Below are 18,933 nucleotides of genomic sequence, written 5' to 3'. Positions count from 1 at the left end.
GAAGGCACTTTTCGCCGAAATGCATTTGCCGCCACTTGAACTGACCACAGAGCGATAAAGTCTGCTTTATCTGTTCCCCTCTGGATCCTGCTTCGTTCTTTTTGGGAGGAAGTTTCCGGTCATAATTTCTGTGCTTGCCAGATGCACTGTACAGGAACCCACGCCACGCTCAGGGTCTGGACCAAAACTGGCCCGCTTCAGGGCACTTTGTTTTCTCAAGCTATGGATTTGTCCGGTACCCGCCTCCATTCCGGAGGGCCCGAGCAGTTGAGGTATTGTACCTCTGGTTGGGCACTATGCTCCCCGCATTTTGGTCCCTGCTCTATGGACTCGATGGCATGGGGGCTGTGGCGTTTATAGAGGGGGCTCGAGAGCAGGCTTGGTGTTCGAAGGACAGCTATTGCCATCATTGGGTCCTGCCTACAGAGCCGCAGCAGGTATTCAACTTCACACTCCCCCCATTCACACCGGCCCGGTGTGCTGTCAACATGGTGCATCCTGGGAGTGGTAGTTCGGGCCATTTTGACGAACATCCACAGGTGTGCAGCATTGATTGGGGGAGGAGCGGGCCTACGCCTAATATCTTCAAGGCAGCAGGAGAAAACAGATCAGAAGGATTGCATCGGGTGTTGGGCACTGAAGAAGGCACTTTTCGCCGAAATGCATTTGCCGCCACTTGAACTGACCACAGAGCAATAAAGTCTGCTTTACCTGTTCCCCTCTGGGTCCTGCTTCGTACTTTTTGGGAGGAAGTTTCCGGTCATAATTTCTGTGCTTGCCAGATGCACAATACAGGAACCCACGCCACGCTCAGGGTCTGGACCAAAACTGACCCCGCTTCATGGCACTTTGTTTTCTCCAGCTATGGATTTGTCTGGTACCCGCCTCCATTCCGGAGGGCCCCGCGCAGTTGAGGCATTGTACCTCTGGTTGGGCACTATGCTCCCAGCATTTTGGTCCCTGCTCTATGGCATGGGGTCTGTGGCGTTTATAGAGGGGGCTCGAGAGCAGGCTTGGTGTTCGAAGGACAGCTATTGCCATCATTGGGTCCTGCCTACAGAGCCGCAGCAGGTATTCAACTTCACACTCCCCCCATTTACACCGGCCCGGTGTGCTGTCAACATGGTGCATCCTGGGAGTGGTAGTTCGGGCCATTTTGACGAACATCCACAGGTGTGCAGCATTGATTGGGGGAGGAGCGGACCTACGCCTAATATCTTCAAGGCAGCAGGAGAAAACAGACCAGAAGGATTGCATCGGGTGTTGGGCACTGAAGAAGGCACTTTTCGCCGAAATGCATTTGCCGCCACTTGAACTGACCACAGAGCAATAAAGCCTGCTTTACCTGTTGCCCTCTGGGTCCTGCTTCATTCTTTTTGGGAGGAAGTTTCCGGTCATAATTTCTGTGCTTGCCAGATGCACAGTACAGGAACCCACGCCACGCTCAGGGTCTGACTGGCACCGCTTCACGGCACTTTGTTTTCTCCTGCTATGATTTGTCCTGTACCCGCCTCCATTCCGGAGGGCCCCGAGCAGTTGAGGTATTGTACCTCTGGTTGGGCACTATGCTCCCCGCATTTTGGTCCCTGCTCTATGGACTTGATGGGATCAGGGCTGTGGCGTTTATAGAGGGGGCTCGAGAGCAGGCTTGGTGTTCGAAGGACAGCTATTGCCATCATTGGGTTCTACCTACAGAGCCGCAGCAGATATTCAACTTCACACTCCCCCCATTTAGACCGGCCCGGGTTGCTGTCAACATGCTGCATCCTGGGAGTGGTAGTTCGGGCCATTTTGACGAACATCCACAGGTGTGCAGCATTCATTGGGGGAGGAGCGGACCTACGCCTAATATCTTCAAGGCAGAAGGAGAAAACCGATCCGAAGAATTGCATCGGGTGTTGGGCACTGAAGAAGGCACTTTTCGCCGAAATGCATTAGCCGCCACTTGAACTGACCACAGAGCAATAAAGTCTGCTTTACCTGTTCCACTCTGGGTCCTGCTTCGTTCTTTTTGGGAGAAAGTTTCCGGTCATAACTTCTGTGCTTGCCAGATGCACAGTACAGGAACCCACGCCACGGTCAGGGTCTGGACCAAAACTGGCCCAGCTTCACGGTACTTTGTTGTCTCCAGCTATGGATTTGTCCGGTACCCGCCTCCATTCCGGAGGGCCCAAGCAGTTGAGGTATTGTACCTCTGGTTGGGCACTATGCTCCCCCATTTTGGTCCCTGCTCTATGGACTCGATGGCATGGGGGCTGTGGCGTTTATAGAGGGGGCTCAAGAGCAGGCTTGGTGTTCGAAGGACAACTATTGCCATCATTGGGTCCTGCCTACAGAGCCGCACCAGATATTCAACTTCACACTCCCCCCATTTACACCGGCCCGGGTTGCTGTCAACATGGTGCATCCTGTGAGTGGCAGTTCAGGCCATTTCGACGAACATCCACAGGTGTGCGGCTTTTATTGGGGGAGGAGCGGACCAACACCTAATATCTTCAAGGCAGCAGGAGAAAACAGATCAGAAGGATTGCATCGGGTGTTGGGTACTGAAGAAGGCACTTTTCGCCGAAATGCATTTGCCGCCACTTGAACTGACCACAGAGCAATAAAGTCTGCTTTACCTGTTCCCCTCTGGATCCTGCTTCGTTCTTTTTGGGAGGAAGTTTCCGGTCATAATTTCTGTGCTTGCCAGATGCACAGTACAGGAACCCACGCCACGCTCCGGGTCTGGACCAAAACTGGCCCCGCTTCACAGCACTTTGTTTTCTCCAGCTATGGATTTATCCGGTACCCACCTCCATTCCGGAGGGACCGAGCAGTTGAGGTATTGTACCTCTGGTTGGGCACTATGCTCCCCGCATTTTGGTCCCTGCTCTATGGACTCGTTGGCAAGGGGGCTGTGGCGTTTATAGAGGGGGCTCGAGAGCAGGCTTGGTGTTCGAAGGACAGCTATTGCCATCATTGGGTCCTGCCTACAGAGCCGCAGCAGATATTCAACTTCACACTCCCCCCATTTACACCGGCCCGGGTTGCTGTCAACATGGTGCATCCTGGAAGTGGTAGTTCGGGCCATTTCAACGAACATCCACAGGTGTGCAGCATTGATTGGGGGAGGAGCGGACCTACGCCTAATATCTTCAAGGCAGCAGGAGAAAACAGATCAGAAGGATTGCATCAGGTGTTGGGCACTGAAGAAGGCACTTTTTGCCGAAATGCAGTTGCCGCCACTTGAACTGACCACAGAGCAATAAAGTCTGCTTTACCTGTTCCCCTCTGGGTCTTGCTTCGTTCTCTTTGGGAGGAAGTTTCCGGTCATAATTTCTGTGCTTGCCAGATGCACAGTACAGGAACCCACGCCACGCTCAGGGTCTGGACCAAAACTAGCCCCGCTTCACGGCACTTTGTTTTCGCCAGCTATTGATTTGTCCGGTACCCGCCTCCATTTCGGAGGGCCCCGAGCAGTTGAGGTATTGTACCTCTGGTTGGGCACTATGCTCCCCGCATTTTGGTCCCTGCTGTATGGACTCGATGGCATGGGGGCTGTGGCGTTTATAGAGGGGGCTCGAGAGCAGGCTTGGTGTTCGAAGGACAGCTATTGCCATCATTGGGTTCTGCCTACAGAGCCGCAGCAGATATTCAACTTCACACTCCCCCCATTTACACCGGCCCGGGTTGCTGTCAACATGGTGCATCCTTGGAGTGGTAGTTGGGGCCATTTCGATGAACATCCATATGTGTGCAGCATTGATTGTGGGAGGAGCGGACCTACGCCTAATATCTTCAAGGCAGCAGGAGAAAACAGATCAGAAGGATTGCATCGGGTGTTGGGCACTGAAGAAGGCACTTTTTGCCGAAATGCATTTGCCGCCACTTGAACTGACCACAGAGCAATTAAGTCTGCTTTACCTGTTCCCCTCTGGGTCCTGCTTCGTTATTTTTTGGGAGGGAGTTTCCGGTCATAATTTCTGTGCTTGCCAAATGCACAGTACAGGAACCCACGCCAGGCTCAGTGTCTGGACCAAAACTGGCCCTGCTTCACGGCACTTTGTTTTCTCCAGCTATGGATTTATCCGGTACCCACCTCCATTCCGGGGGGCCCGAGCAGTTGAGGTATTGTACCTCTGGTTGGGCACTATGCTCCCCGCATTTTGGTCCCTGCTCTATGGACTCGTTGGCATGGGGGCTGTGGCGTTTATAGAGGGGGCTCGAGTGCAGGCTTGATGTTCGAAGGACAGCTATTGCCATCATTGGGTCCTGCCTACAGAGCCGCAGCAGATATTCAACTTCACACTCCCCCCATTTACACCGGCCCGGGTTGCTGTCAACATGGTGCATCCTGGGAGTGGTAGTCGGGCCATTTCGACGAACATCCACAGGTGTGCAGCATTGATAGGGGGAGGAGCGGACCTACGCCTAATATCTTCAAGGCAGCAGGAGAAAACAGATCAGAAGGATTGCATCGGGTGTTGGGCACTGAAGAAGGCACTTTTCGCCGAAATGCATTTGCCGCCACTTGAACTGACCACAGAGCAATAAAGTCTGCCCTACCTGTTCCCCTCTGGGTCTTGCTTCGTTCTTTTTGGGAGGAAGTTTCCAGTCATAATTTCTGTGCTTGCCAAATGCACAGTACAGGAACCCACGCCACGCTCAGGGTCTCGACCAAAACTGGCCCCGCTTCACGGCACTTTGTTTTCTCCAGCTATGGATTTGTCCGGTACCCGGCTCCATTCCGGAGGGCCCCGAGCAGTTGAGGTATTGTACCTCTGTTTGGGCACTATGCTCCCCGCATTTTAGTCCCTGCTCTATGGACTCGATGGCATGGGTGCTGTGGCGTTTATAGAGGGGGCTCGAGAGCAGGCTTGGTGTTCGAAGGACAGCTATTGCCATCATTGGGTCCTGCCTATAGACCCGCACAGATATTCAACTTCACACTCCTCCCATTTACACCACCCCGGGTTGCTGTCAACATGGTGCATCCTGGGAGTGGTAGTTCGGGCCGTTTCCACGAACATCCACAGGTGTGCAGCATTGATTGGGGGAGGAGCGGACCTACGCCTAATATGTCCAAGGCAGCAGGAGAAAACAGATCAGAAGGATTGCATCGGGTGTTGGGCACTAAAGAAGGCACTTTTCGCCGAAATGCATTTGCCGCCACTTGAACTGACCACAGAGCAATAAAGTCTGCTTTACCTGTTCCCCTCTGGGTCCTGCTTCGTTCTTTTTGGGAGGAAGTTTCCGGTCATAATTTCTGTGCTTGCCAGATGCACAGTGCAGGAACCCACGCCACGCTCAGGGTCTGGACCAAAACTGGCCCGCTTCACGGCACTTTGTTTTCTCCAGCTATGGATTTGTCCGGTACCCGCCTCCATTCCGGAGGGCCCGAGCAGTTGAGGTATTGTACCTCTGGTTGGGCACTATGCTCCCCGCATTTTGGTCCCTGCTCTATGGACTCGATGGCATGGGGGCTGTGGCGTTAATAGAGGGGGCTCGAGAGGAGGCTTGGTGTTCAAAGGACAGCTATTGCCATCATTGGGTCCTGCCTACAGAGCCGCAGCAGATATTCAACTTCACACTCCCACCATTTACACCGGCCCGGATTGCTGTCAACATGGTGCATCATGGGAGTGGTAGTTGGTGCCATTTCGAGGAACATCCACAGGTGTGCAGCATTGATTGGGGGAGGAGCGGACCTATGCCTAATATCTTCAAGGCAGCAGGAGAAAACAGATCAGAAGGATTGCATCGGGTGTTGGGCACTGAAGAAGGCACTTTTCGCCGAAATGCATTTGCCGCCACTTGAACTGACCACAGAGCAATAAAGTCTGCTTTACCTGTTCCCCTCTGGGCCCTGCTTCGTTCTTTTTGGGAGGAAGTTTCCGGTCATAATTTCTGTGCTTGCCAGATGCACAATACAGGAACCCACGCCACGCTCAGGGTCTGGACCAAAACTGGCCCCGCTTCATGGCACTTTGTTTTCTCCAGCTATGGATTTGTCCGGTACCCGCCTCCATTCCGGAAGGCCCCGCGCAGTTGAGGCATAGTACCTCTGGTTGGGCACTATGCTCCCAGCATTTTGGTCCCTGCTCTATGGCATGGGGTCTGTGGCGTTTATAGAGGGGGCTCGAGAGCAGGCTTGGTTTTCGAAGGACAGCTATTGCCATCATTGGGTCCTGCCTACAGAGCTGCAGCAGGTATTCAACTTCACACTCCCCTCATTTACACCACCCCGGGTTGCTGTCAACATGGTGCATTCTGGGAGTGGTAGTTCGGGCCATTTCGACGAACATCCACAGGTGTGCAGTATTGATAGGGGGAGGAGCGGACCTACGCCTAATATCTTCAAGGCAGCAGGAGAAAACAGATCAGAAGGATTGCATCGGGTGTTGGGCACTGAAGAAGGCGCTTTTCGCCGAAATGCATTTGCCGCCACTTGAACTGACCACAGAGCAATAAAGTCTGCTTTACCTGTTCCCCTCTGGGTCTTGCTTCGTTCTTTTTGGGAGGAAGTTTTCGGTCATAATTTCTGTGCTTGCTAAATGCACAGTACAGGAACCCACGCCACGCTCAGGGTCTGGACCAAAACTGACCCCGCTTCATGGCACTTTGTTTTCTCCAGCTATGGATTTGTCTGGTACCCGCCTCCATTCCGGAGGGCCCCGCGCAGTTGAGGCATTGTACCTCTGGTTGGGCACTATGCTCCCAGCATTTTGGTCCCTGCTCTATGGCATGGGGTCTGTGGCGTTTATAGAGGGGGCTCGAGAGCAGGCTTGGTGTTCGAAGGACAGCTATTGCCATCATTGGGTCCTGCCTACAGAGCCGCAGCAGATATTCAACTTCACACTCCCCCCATTTACACCACCCCGGGTTGCTGTCAACATGGTGCATCCTGGGAGTGGTAGTTCGGGCCATTTCGACGAACATCCGCAGGTGTGCAGCATTGATTGGGGGAGGAGAGGACCTACGCCTAATATCTTCAAGGCAGCAGGAGAACACAGATCAGAAGGATTGCATCGGGTGTTGGGCACTGAAGAAGGCACTTTTTTGCCGAAATGCATTTGCCGCCACTTGAACTGACCACAGAGCAATAAAGTCTGCTTTACCTGTTCCCCTCTGGGTCCTGCTTCGTTCTTTTTGGGAAGGAAGTTTCCGGTCATAATTTCTGTGCTTGCCAGATGCACAGTACAGGAACCCACGCCACGCTCAGGGTCTGGACCAAAACTGGCCCGCTTAACGGCACTTTGTTTTCTCCAGCTATGGATTTGTCCGGGACCCGCCTCCATTCCGGAGGGCCCCGAGCAGTTGAGGTATTGTACCTCTGGTTGGGCACTATGCTCCCCGCATTTTGGTCCCTGCTCTATGGACTCGATGGCATGGGGGCTGTGGTGTTTATAGAGGGGGCTCGAGAGCAGGCTTGATGTTCGAAGGACAGCTATTGCCATCATTGGGTCCTGCCTACAGAGCCGCAGCAGATATTCAACTTCACACTCCCCCCATTTACACCGGCCCGGGTTGCTGTCAACATGGTGCATCCTGGGAGTGGTAGTTCGGGCCATTTCGACGAACATCCACAGGTGTGCAGCATTGATAGGGGGAGGAGCGGACCTACGCCTAATATCTTCAAGGCAGCAGGAGAAAACAGATCAGAAGGATTGCATCGGGTGTTGGGCACTGAAGAATGCACTTTTCGCCTAAATGCATTTGCCGCCACTTGAACTGACCACAGAGCAATAAAGTCTGCTTTACCTGTTCCCCTCTGGGTCCTGCTTCGTTCTTTTTGGGAGAAAGTTTCCGGTCATAACTTCTGTGCTTGCCAGATGCACAGTACAGGAACCCACGCCACGCTCAGGGTCTGGACCAAAACTGGCCCCACTTCAAGGCACTTTGTTGTCTCCAGCTATGGATTTGTCCGGTACCCGCCTCCATTCCGGAAGGCCCGAGCAGTTGAGGTATTGTACCTCTGGTTGGGCACTATGCTCCCCCATTTTGGTCCCTGCTCTATGGACTCGATGGCATGGGGGCTGTGGCGTTTATAGAGGGGGCTCAAGAGCAGGCTTGGTGTTCGAAGGACAACTATTGCCATCATTGGGTCCTGCCTACAGAGCCGCACCAGATATTCAACTTCACACTCCCCCCATTTACACCGGCCCGGGTTGCTGTCAACATGGTGCATCCTGTGAGTGGTAGTTCAGGCCATTTCGACGAACATCCACAGGTGTGCGGCTTTTATTGGGGGAGGAGCGGACCAACACCTAATATCTTCAAGGCAGCAGGAGAAAACAGATCAGAAGGATTGCATCGGGTGTTGGGTACTGAAGAAGGCACTTTTCGCCGAAATGCATTTGCCGCCACTTGAACTGACCACAGAGCAATAAAGTCTGCTTTACCTGTTCCCCTCTGGATCCTGCTTCGTTCTTTTTGGGAGGAAGTTTCCGGTCATAATTTCTGTGCTTGCCAGATGCACAGTACAGGAACCCATGCCACGCTCAGGGTCTGGACCAAAACTGGCCCCGCTTCACAGCACTTTGTTTTTTCCAGCTATGGATTTATCCGGTACCCACCTCCATTCCGGAGGGACCGAGCAGTTGAGGTATTGTACCTCTGGTTGGGCACTATGCTCCCCGCATTGTGGTCCCTGCTCTATGGACTCGTTGGCAAGGGGGCTGTGGCGTTTATAGAGGGGGCTCGAGAGCAGGCCTGGTGTTCGAAGGACAGCTATTGCCATCATTGGGTCCTGCCTACGGAGCCGCAGCAGATATTCAACTTCACACTCCCCCCATTTACACCGGCCCGGGTTGCTGTCAACATGGTGCATCCTGGAAGTGGTAGTTCGGGCCATTTCAACGAACATCCACAGGTGTGCAGCATTGATTGGGGGGGGAGCGGACCTACGCCTAATATCTTCAAGGCAGCAGGAGAAAACAGATCAGAAGGATTGCATCGGGTGTTGGGTACTGAAGAAGGCACTTTTCGCCGAAATGCATTTGCCGCCACTTGAACTGACCACAGAGCAATAAAGTCTGCTTTACCTGTTCCCCTCTGGATCCTGCTTCGTTCTTTTTGGGAGGAAGTTTCCGGTCATAATTTCTGTGCTTGCCAGATGCACAGTACAGGAACCCACGCCACGCTCCGGGTCTGGACCAAAACTGGCCCCGCTTCACAGCACTTTGTTTTCTCCAGCTATGGATTTATCCGGTACCCACCTCCATTCCGGAGGGACCGAGCAGTTGAGGTATTGTACCTCTGGTTGGGCACTATGCTCCCCGCATTTTGGTCCCTGCTCTATGGACTCGTTGGCAAGGGGGCTGTGGCGTTTATAAAGGGGGCTCGAGAGCAGGCTTGGTGTTCGAAGGACAGCTATTGCCATCATTGGGTCCTGCCTACAGAGCCGCAGCAGATATTCAACTTCACACTCCCCCCATTTACACCGGCCCGGGTTGCTGTCAACATGGTGCATCCTGGAAGTGGTAGTTCGGGCCATTTCAACGAACATCCACAGGTGTGCAGCATTGATTGGGGGAGGAGCGGACCTACGCCTAATATCTTCAAGGCAGCAGGAGAAAACAGATCAGAAGGATTGCATCAGGTGTTGGGCACTGAAGAAGGCACTTTTTGCCGAAATGCAGTTGCCGCCACTTGAACTGACCACAGAGCAATAAAGTCTGCTTTACCTGTTCCCCTCTGGGTCTTGCTTCGTTCTCTTTGGGAGGAAGTTTCCGGTCATAATTTCTGTGCTTGCCAGATGCACAGTACAGGAACCCACGCCACGCTCAGGGTCTGGACCAAAACTAGCCCCGCTTCACGGTACTTTGTTTTCGCCAGCTATTGATTTGTCCGGTACCCGCCTCCATTTCGGAGGGCCCCGAGCAGTTGAGGTATTGTACCTCTGGTTGGGCACTATGCTCCCCGCATTTTGGTCCCTGCTGTATGGACTCGATGGCATGGGGGCTGTGGCGTTTATAGAGGGGGCTCGAGAGCAGGCTTGGTGTTCGAAGGACAGCTATTGCCATCATTGGGTTCTGCCTACAGAGCCGCAGCAGATATTCAACTTCACACTCCCCCCATTTACACCGGCCCGGGTTGCTGTCAACATGGTGCATCCTTGGAGTGGTAGTTGGGGCCATTTCGATGAACATCCATATGTGTGCAGCATTGATTGTGGGAGGAGCGGACCTACGCCTGATATCTTCAAGGCAGCAGGAGAAAACAGATCAGAAGGATTGCATCGGGTGTTGGGCACTGAAGAAGGCACTTTTCGCCGAAATGCATTTGCCGCCACTTGAACTGACCACAGAGCAATAAAGTCTGCCCTACCTGTTCCCCTCTGGGTCTTGCTTCGTTCTTTTTGGGAGGAAGTTTCCAGTCATAATTTCTGTGCTTGCCAAATGCACAGTACAGGAACCCACGCCACGCTCAGGGTCTCGACCAAAACTGGCCCCGCTTCACGGCACTTTGTTTTCTCCAGCTATGGATTTGTCCGGTACCCGGCTCCATTCCGGAGGGCCCCGAGCAGTTGAGGTATTGTACCTCTGTTTGGGCACTATGCTCCCCGCATTTTAGTCCCTGCTCTATGGACTCGATGGCATGGGTGCTGTGGCGTTCATAGAGGGGGCTCGAGAGCAGGCTTGGTGTTCGAAGGACAGCTATTGCCATCATTGGGTCCTGCCTATAGACCCGCACAGATATTCAACTTCACACTCCTCCCATTTACACCACCCCGGGTTGCTGTCAACATGGTGCATCCTGGGAGTGGTAGTTCGGGCCGTTTCCACGAACATCCACAGGTGTGCAGCATTGATTGGGGGAGGAGCGGACCTACGCCTAATATGTCCAAGGCAGCAGGAGAAAACAGATCAGAAGGATTGCATCGGGTGTTGGGCACTAAAGAAGGCACTTTTCGCCGAAATGCATTTGCCGCCACTTGAACTGACCACAGAGCAATAAAGTCTGCTTTACCTGTTCCCCTCTGGGTCCTGCTTCATTCTTTTTGGGAGGAAGTTTCCGGTCATAATTTCTGTGCTTGCCAGATGCACAGTGCAGGAACCCACGCCACGCTCAGGGTCTGGACCAAAACTGGCCCGCTTCACGGCACTTTGTTTTCTCCAGCTATGGATTTGTCCGGTACCCGCCTCCATTCCGGAGGGCCCGAGCAGTTGAGGTATTGTACCTCTGGTTGGGCACTATGCTCCCCGCATTTTGGTCCCTGCTCTATGGACTCGATGGCATGGGGGCTGTGGCGTTAATAGAGGGGGCTCGAGAGGAGGCTTGGTGTTCAAAGGACAGCTATTGCCATCATTGGGTCCTGCCTACAGAGCCGCAGCAGATATTCAACTTCACACTCCCACCATTTACACCGGCCCGGATTGCTGTCAACATGGTGCATCATGGGAGTGGTAGTTGGTGCCATTTCGAGGAACATCCACAGGTGTGCAGCATTGATTGGGGGAGGAGCGGACCTATGCCTAATATCTTCAAGGCAGCAGGAGAAAACAGATCAGAAGGATTGCATCGGGTGTTGGGCACTGAAGAAGGCACTTTTCGCCGAAATGCATTTGCCGCCACTTGAACTGACCACAGAGCAATAAAGTCTGCTTTACCTGTTCCCCTCTGGGCCCTGCTTCGTTCTTTTTGGGAGGAAGTTTCCGGTCATAATTTCTGTGCTTGCCAGATGCACAATACAGGAACCCACGCCACGCTCAGGGTCTGGACCAAAACTGGCCCCGCTTCATGGCACTTTGTTTTCTCCAGCTATGGATTTGTCCGGTACCCGCCTCCATTCCGGAAGGCCCCGCGCAGTTGAGGCATAGTACCTCTGGTTGGGCACTATGCTCCCAGCATTTTGGTCCCTGCTCTATGGCATGGGGTCTGTGGCGTTTATAGAGGGGGCTCGAGAGCAGGCTTGGTTTTCGAAGGACAGCTATTGCCATCATTGGGTCCTGCCTACAGAGCTGCAGCAGGTATTCAACTTCACACTCCCCTCATTTACACCACCCCGGGTTGCTGTCAACATGATGCATTCTGGGAGTGGTAGTTCGGGCCATTTCGACGAACATCCACAGGTGTGCAGTATTGATAGGGGGAGGAGCGGACCTACGCCTAATATCTTCAAGGCAGCAGGAGAAAACAGATCAGAAGGATTGCATCGGGTGTTGGGCACTGAAGAAGGCGCTTTTCGCCGAAATGCATTTGCCGCCACTTGAACTGACCACAGAGCAATAAAGTCTGCTTTACCTGTTCCCCTCTGGGTCTTGCTTCGTTCTTTTTGGGAGGAAGTTTTCGGTCATAATTTCTGTGCTTGCTAAATGCACAGTACAGGAACCCACGCCACGCTCAGGGTCTGGACCAAAACTGACCCCGCTTCATGGCACTTTGTTTTCTCCAGCTATGGATTTGTCTGGTACCCGCCTCCATTCCGGAGGGCCCCGCGCAGTTGAGGCATTGTACCTCTGGTTGGGCACTATGCTCCCAGCATTTTGGTCCCTGCTCTATGGCATGGGGTCTGTGGCGTTTATAGAGGGGGCTCGAGAGCAGGCTTGGTGTTCGAAGGACAGCTATTGCCATCATTGGGTCCTGCCTACAGAGCCGCAGCAGATATTCAACTTCACACTCCCCCCATTTACACCACCACGGGTTGCTGTCAACATGGTGCATCCTGGGAGTGGTAGTTCGGGCCATTTCGACGAACATCCGCAGGTGTGCAGCATTGATTGGGGGAGGAGAGGACCTACGCCTAATATCTTCAAGGCAGCAGGAGAACACAGATCAGAAGGATTGCATCGGGTGTTGGGCACTGAAGAAGGCACTTTTTTGCCGAAATGCATTTGCCGCCACTTGAACTGACCACAGAGCAATAAAGTCTGCTTTACCTGTTCCCCTCTGGGTCCTGCTTCGTTCTTTTTGGGAAGGAAGTTTCCGGTCATAATTTCTGTGCTTGCCAGATGCACAGTACAGGAACCCACGCCACGCTCAGGGTCTGGACCAAAACTGGCCCGCTTAACGGCACTTTGTTTTCTCCAGCTATGGATTTGTCCGGGACCCGCCTCCATTCCGGAGGGCCCCGAGCAGTTGAGGTATTGTACCTCTGGTTGGGCACTATGCTCCCCGCATTTTGGTCCCTGCTCTATGGACTCGATGGCATGGGGGCTGTGGTGTTTATAGAGGGGGCTCGAGAGCAGGCTTGATGTTCGAAGGACAGCTATTGCCATCATTGGGTCCTGCCTACAGAGCCGCAGCAGATATTCAACTTCACACTCCCCCCATTTACACCGGCCCGGGTTGCTGTCAACATGGTGCATCCTGGGAGTGGTAGTTCGGGCCATTTCGACGAACATCCACAGGTGTGCAGCATTGATAGGGGGAGGAGCGGACCTACGCCTAATATCTTCAAGGCAGCAGGAGAAAACAGATCAGAAGGATTGCATCGGGTGTTGGGCACTGAAGAATGCACTTTTCGCCTAAATGCATTTGCCGCCACTTGAACTGACCACAGAGCAATAAAGTCTGCTTTACCTGTTCCCCTCTGGGTCCTGCTTCGTTCTTTTTGGGAGAAAGTTTCCGGTCATAACTTCTGTGCTTGCCAGATGCACAGTACAGGAACCCACGCCACGCTCAGGGTCTGGACCAAAACTGGCCCCACTTCAAGGCACTTTGTTGTCTCCAGCTATGGATTTGTCCGGTACCCGCCTCCATTCCGGAAGGCCCGAGCAGTTGAGGTATTGTACCTCTGGTTGGGCACTATGCTCCCCCATTTTGGTCCCTGCTCTATGGACTCGATGGCATGGGGGCTGTGGCGTTTATAGAGGGGGCTCAAGAGCAGGCTTGGTGTTCGAAGGACAACTATTGCCATCATTGGGTCCTGCCTACAGAGCCGCACCAGATATTCAACTTCACACTCCCCCCATTTACACCGGCCCGGGTTGCTGTCAACATGGTGCATCCTGTGAGTGGTAGTTCAGGCCATTTCGACGAACATCCACAGGTGTGCGGCTTTTATTGGGGGAGGAGCGGACCAACACCTAATATCTTCAAGGCAGCAGGAGAAAACAGATCAGAAGGATTGCATCGGGTGTTGGGTACTGAAGAAGGCACTTTTCGCCGAAATGCATTTGCCGCCACTTGAACTGACCACAGAGCAATAAAGTCTGCTTTACCTGTTCCCCTCTGGATCCTGCTTCGTTCTTTTTGGGAGGAAGTTTCCGGTCATAATTTCAGTGCTTGCCAGATGCACAGTACAGGAACCCATGCCACGCTCAGGGTCTGGACCAAAACTGGCCCCGCTTCACAGCACTTTGTTTTTTCCAGCTATGGATTTATCCGGTACCCACCTCCATTCCGGAGGGACCGAGCAGTTGAGGTATTGTACCTCTGGTTGGGCACTATGCTCCCCGCATTGTGGTCCCTGCTCTATGGACTCGTTGGCAAGGGGGCTTTGGCGTTTATAGAGGGGGCTCGAGAGCAGGCCTGGTGTTCGAAGGACAGCTATTGCCATCATTGGGTCCTGCCTACGGAGCCGCAGCAGATATTCAACTTCACACTCCCCCCATTTACACCGGCCCGGGTTGCTGTCAACATGGTGCATCCTGGAAGTGGTAGTTCGGGCCATTTCAACGAACATCCACAGGTGTGCAGCATTGATTGGGGGGGGAGCGGACCTACGCCTAATATCTTCAAGGCAGCAGGAGAAAACAGATCAGAAGGATTGCATCGGGTGTTGGGCACTGAAGAAGGCACTTTTCGCCGAAATGCAGTTGCCGCCACTTGAACTGACCACAGAGCAATAAAGTCTGCTTTACCTGTTCCCCTCTGGGTCTTGCTTCGTTCTTTTTGGGAGGAAGTTTCCGGTCATAATTTCTGTGCTTGCCAGATGCACAGTACAGGAACCCACGCCACGCTCAGGGTCTGGACCAAAACTAGCCCCGCTTCACGGCACTTTGTTTTCGCCAGCTATTGATTTGTCCGGTACCCGCCTCCATTTTGGAGGGCCCCGAGCAGTTGAGGTATTGTAACTCTGGTTGGGCACTATGCTCCCTGCATTTTGGTCCCTGCTCTATGGACTCGATGGCATGGGGGCTGTGGCGTTTATAGAGGGGGCTCGAGAGCAGGCTTGGTGTTCGAAGGACAGCTATTGCCATCATTGGGTTCTGCCTACAGAGCCGCAGCAGATATTCAACTTCACACTCCCCCCATTTACACCGGCCCGGGTTGCTGTCAACATGGTGCATCCTTGGAGTGGTAGTTGGGGCCATTTCGATGAACATCCACATGTGTGCAGCATTGATTGGGGGAGGAGCGGACCTACGCCTAATATCTTCAAGGCAGCAGGAGAAAACAGATCAGAAGGATTGCATCGGGTGTTGGACACTGAAGAAGGCACTTTTCGCCGAAATGCATTTGCCGCCACTTGAACTGACCACAGAGCAATTAAGTCTGCTTTACCTGTTCCCCTCTGGGTCCTGCTTCGTTCTTTTTTGGGAGGGAGTTTCCGGTCATAATTTCTGTGCTTGCCAAATGCACAGTACAGGAACCCACGCCATGCTCAGTGTCTGGACCAAAACTGGCCCTGCTTCACGGCACTTTGTTTTCTCCAGCTATGGATTTATCCGGTACCCACCTCCATTCCGGGGGGCCCCGAGCAGTTGAGGTATTGTACCTCTGGTTGGGCACTATGCTCCCCGCATTTTGGTCCCTGCTCTATGGACTCGTTGGCATGGGGGCTGTGGCGTTTATAGAGGGGGCTCGAGTGCAGGCTTGGTGTTCGAAGGACAGCTATTGCCATCATTGGGTCCTGCCTACAGAGCCGCAGCAGATATTCAACTTCACACTCCCCCCATTTACACCGGCCCGGGTTGCTGTCAACATGGTGCATCCTGGGAGTGGTAGTTCGGGCCATTTCGACGAACATCCACAGGTGTGCAGCATTGATTGGGGGAGGAGCGGACCTACGCCTAATATCTTCAAGGCAGCAGGAGAAAACAGATCAGAAGGATTGCATCGGGTGTTGGGCTCTGAAGAAGGCACTTTTCACCGAAATGCATTTGCCGCCACTTGAACTGACCACAGAGCAATAAAGTCTGCTTTACCTGTTCTCCTCTGGGTCCTGCTTCGTTCTTTTTGGGAGGAAGTCTCCGGTCATAATTTCTGTGCTTGCCAGATGCACAGTACAGGAACCCACGCCACGCTCAGGGTCTGGACCAAAACTGGCCCCGCTTCACGGCACTTTGTTTTCTCCAGCTATGAATTTGACCGGTACCCGCCTCCATTCCGGAGGGCCCCGAGCAGTTGAGGGATTGTACCTCTGGTTGGGCACTATGCTCCCCGCATTTTGGTCCCTGCTCTATTGACTTGATGGCATGGGGGCTGTGGCGTTTATAGAGGGGGCTCGAGAGCAGGCTTGGTGTTCAAAGGACAGCTATTGCCATCATTGGGTCCTGCCTACAGAGCCGCAGCAGATATTCAACTTCACACTCCCCCCATTTACACCACCCCGGGTTGCTTTCAACATGGTGCATCCTGGGAGTGGTAGTTCGGGCCCTTTCGACGAACATCCACAGGTGTGCAGCATTGATTGGGGGAGGAGCGGAACTACACCTAATATCTTCAAGGCAGCAGGAGAAAACAGATCAGAAGGATTGCATCGGGTGTTGGGCACTGAAGAAGGCACTATTCGCCGAAATGCATTTGCCGCCACTTGAACTGACCACAGAGCAATAAAGTCTGCTTTACCTGTTCCCCTCTGGGTCCTGCTTCGTTCTTTTTGGGAGGAAGTTTCCGGTCATAATTTCTGTGCTTGCCAGATGCACAGTACAGGAACCCACGCCACGCTCAGGGTCTGGACCAAAAGTGACCCCGCTTCATGGCACTTTGTTTTCTCCAGCTATGGATTTGTCTGGTACCCGCCTCCATTCCGGAGGGCCCGAGCAGTTGAGGTATTGTACCTCTGGTTGGGCCCTATGCTCCCCCATTTTGGTCCCTGCTCTATGGACTCGATGGCATGGGGGCTGTGGTGTTTATAGAGGGGGCTCGAGAGCAGGCTTGGTGTTTGAAGGACAACTATTGCCATCATTGGGTCCTGCCTACAGAGCCGCACCAGATATTCAACTTCACACTCCCCCCATTTACACCGGCCCGGGTTGCTGTCAACATGGTGCATCCTGGGAGTGGTAGTTCAGGCCATTTCGACGAACATCCACAGGTGTGCAGCATTGATTGGGGGAGGAGCGGACCTACGCCTAATATCTTCAAGGCAGCAGGAGAAAACAGATCAGAAGGATTGCATCGGGTGTTGGGCACTGAAGAAGGCACTTTTCGCCGAAATGCAGTTGCCGCCACTTGAACTGACCACAGAGCAATAAAGTCTGCTTTACCTGTTCCCCTCTGGGCCCTGCTTCGTTCTTTTTGGGAGGAAGTTTCCGGTCATAATTTCTGTGCTTGCCAGATGCACAGTACAGGAACCCACGCCACGCTCAGGGTCTGGACCAAAACTGGCCCGCTTCACGGCACTTTGTTTTCTCCAGCTATGGATTTGTCCGGTACCCACCTCCATTCCGGAGGGACCGAGCAGTTGAGGTATTGTACCTCTGGTTGGGCACTATGCTCCCCGCATTGTGGTCCCTGCTCTATGGACTCGTTGGCAAGGGGGCTGTGGCGTTTATAGAGGGGGCTCGAGAGCAGGCCTGGTGTTCGAAGGACAGCTATTGCCATCATTGGGTCCTGCCTACGGAGCCGCAGCAGATATTCAACTTCACACTCCCCCCATTTACACCGGCCCGTGTTGCTGTCAACATGGTGCATCCTGGAAGTGGTAGTTCGGGCCATTTCAACGAACATCCACAGGTGTGCAGCATTGATTGGGGGAGGAGCGGACCTACGCCTAATATCTTCAAGGCAGCAGGAGAAAACAGATCAGAAGGATTGCATCGGGTGTTGGGCACTGAAGAAGGCACTTTTCGCCGAAATGCAGTTGCCGCCACTTGAACTGACCACAGAGCAATAAAGTCTGCTTTACCTGTTCCCCTCTGGGTCTTGCTTCGTTCTTTTTGGGAGGAAGTTTCCGGTCATAATTTCTGTGCTTGCCAGATGCACAGTACAGGAACCCACGCCACGCTCAGGGTCTGGACCAAAACTAGCCCCGCTTCACGGCACTTTGTTTTCGCCAGCTATTGATTTGTCCGGTACCCGCCTCCATTTTGGAGGGCCCCGAGCAGTTGAGGTATTGTACCTCTGGTTGGGCACTATGCTCCCCGCATTTTGGTCCCTGCTCTATGGACTCGATGGCATGGGGGCTGTGGCGTTTATAGAGGGGGCTCGAGAGCAGGCTTGGTGTTCGAAGGACAGCTATTGCCATCATTGGGTTCTGCCTACAGAGCCGCAGCAGATATTCAACTTCACACTCCCCCCATTTACACCGGCCCGGGTTGCTGTCAACATGGTGCATCCTTGGAGTGGTAGTTGGGGCCATTTCGATGAACATCCACATGTGTGCAGCATTGATTGGGGGAGGAGCGGACCTACGCCTAATATCTTCAAGGCAGCAGGAGAAAACAGATCAGAAGGATTGCATCGGGTGTTGGGCACTGAAGAAGGCACTTTTCGCCGAAATGCATTTGCCGCCACTTGAACTGACCACAGAGCAATTAAGTCTGCTTTACCTGTTCCCCTCTGGGTCCTGCTTCGTTCTTTTTTGGGAGGGAGTTTCCGGTCATAATTTCTGTGCTTGCCAAATGCACAGTACAGGAACCCACGCCATGCTCAGTGTCTGGACCAAAACTGGCCCTGCTTCACGGCACTTTGTTTTCTCCAGCTATGGAATTGTCCGGTACCCGCCTCCATTCCGGAGGGCCCCGAGCAGTTGAGGTATTGTACCTCTGGTTGGGCACTATGCTCCCCGCATTTTAGTCCCTGCTCTATGGACTCGATGGCATGGGTGCTGTGGCGTTT

Source organism: Lissotriton helveticus, chromosome 8 (assembly GCF_964261635.1).
Source record: "Lissotriton helveticus chromosome 8, aLisHel1.1, whole genome shotgun sequence".
NCBI classification, from domain to species: domain Eukaryota; kingdom Metazoa; phylum Chordata; class Amphibia; order Caudata; family Salamandridae; genus Lissotriton; species Lissotriton helveticus.
Note: the sequence above shows the minus strand (reverse complement) of the source record.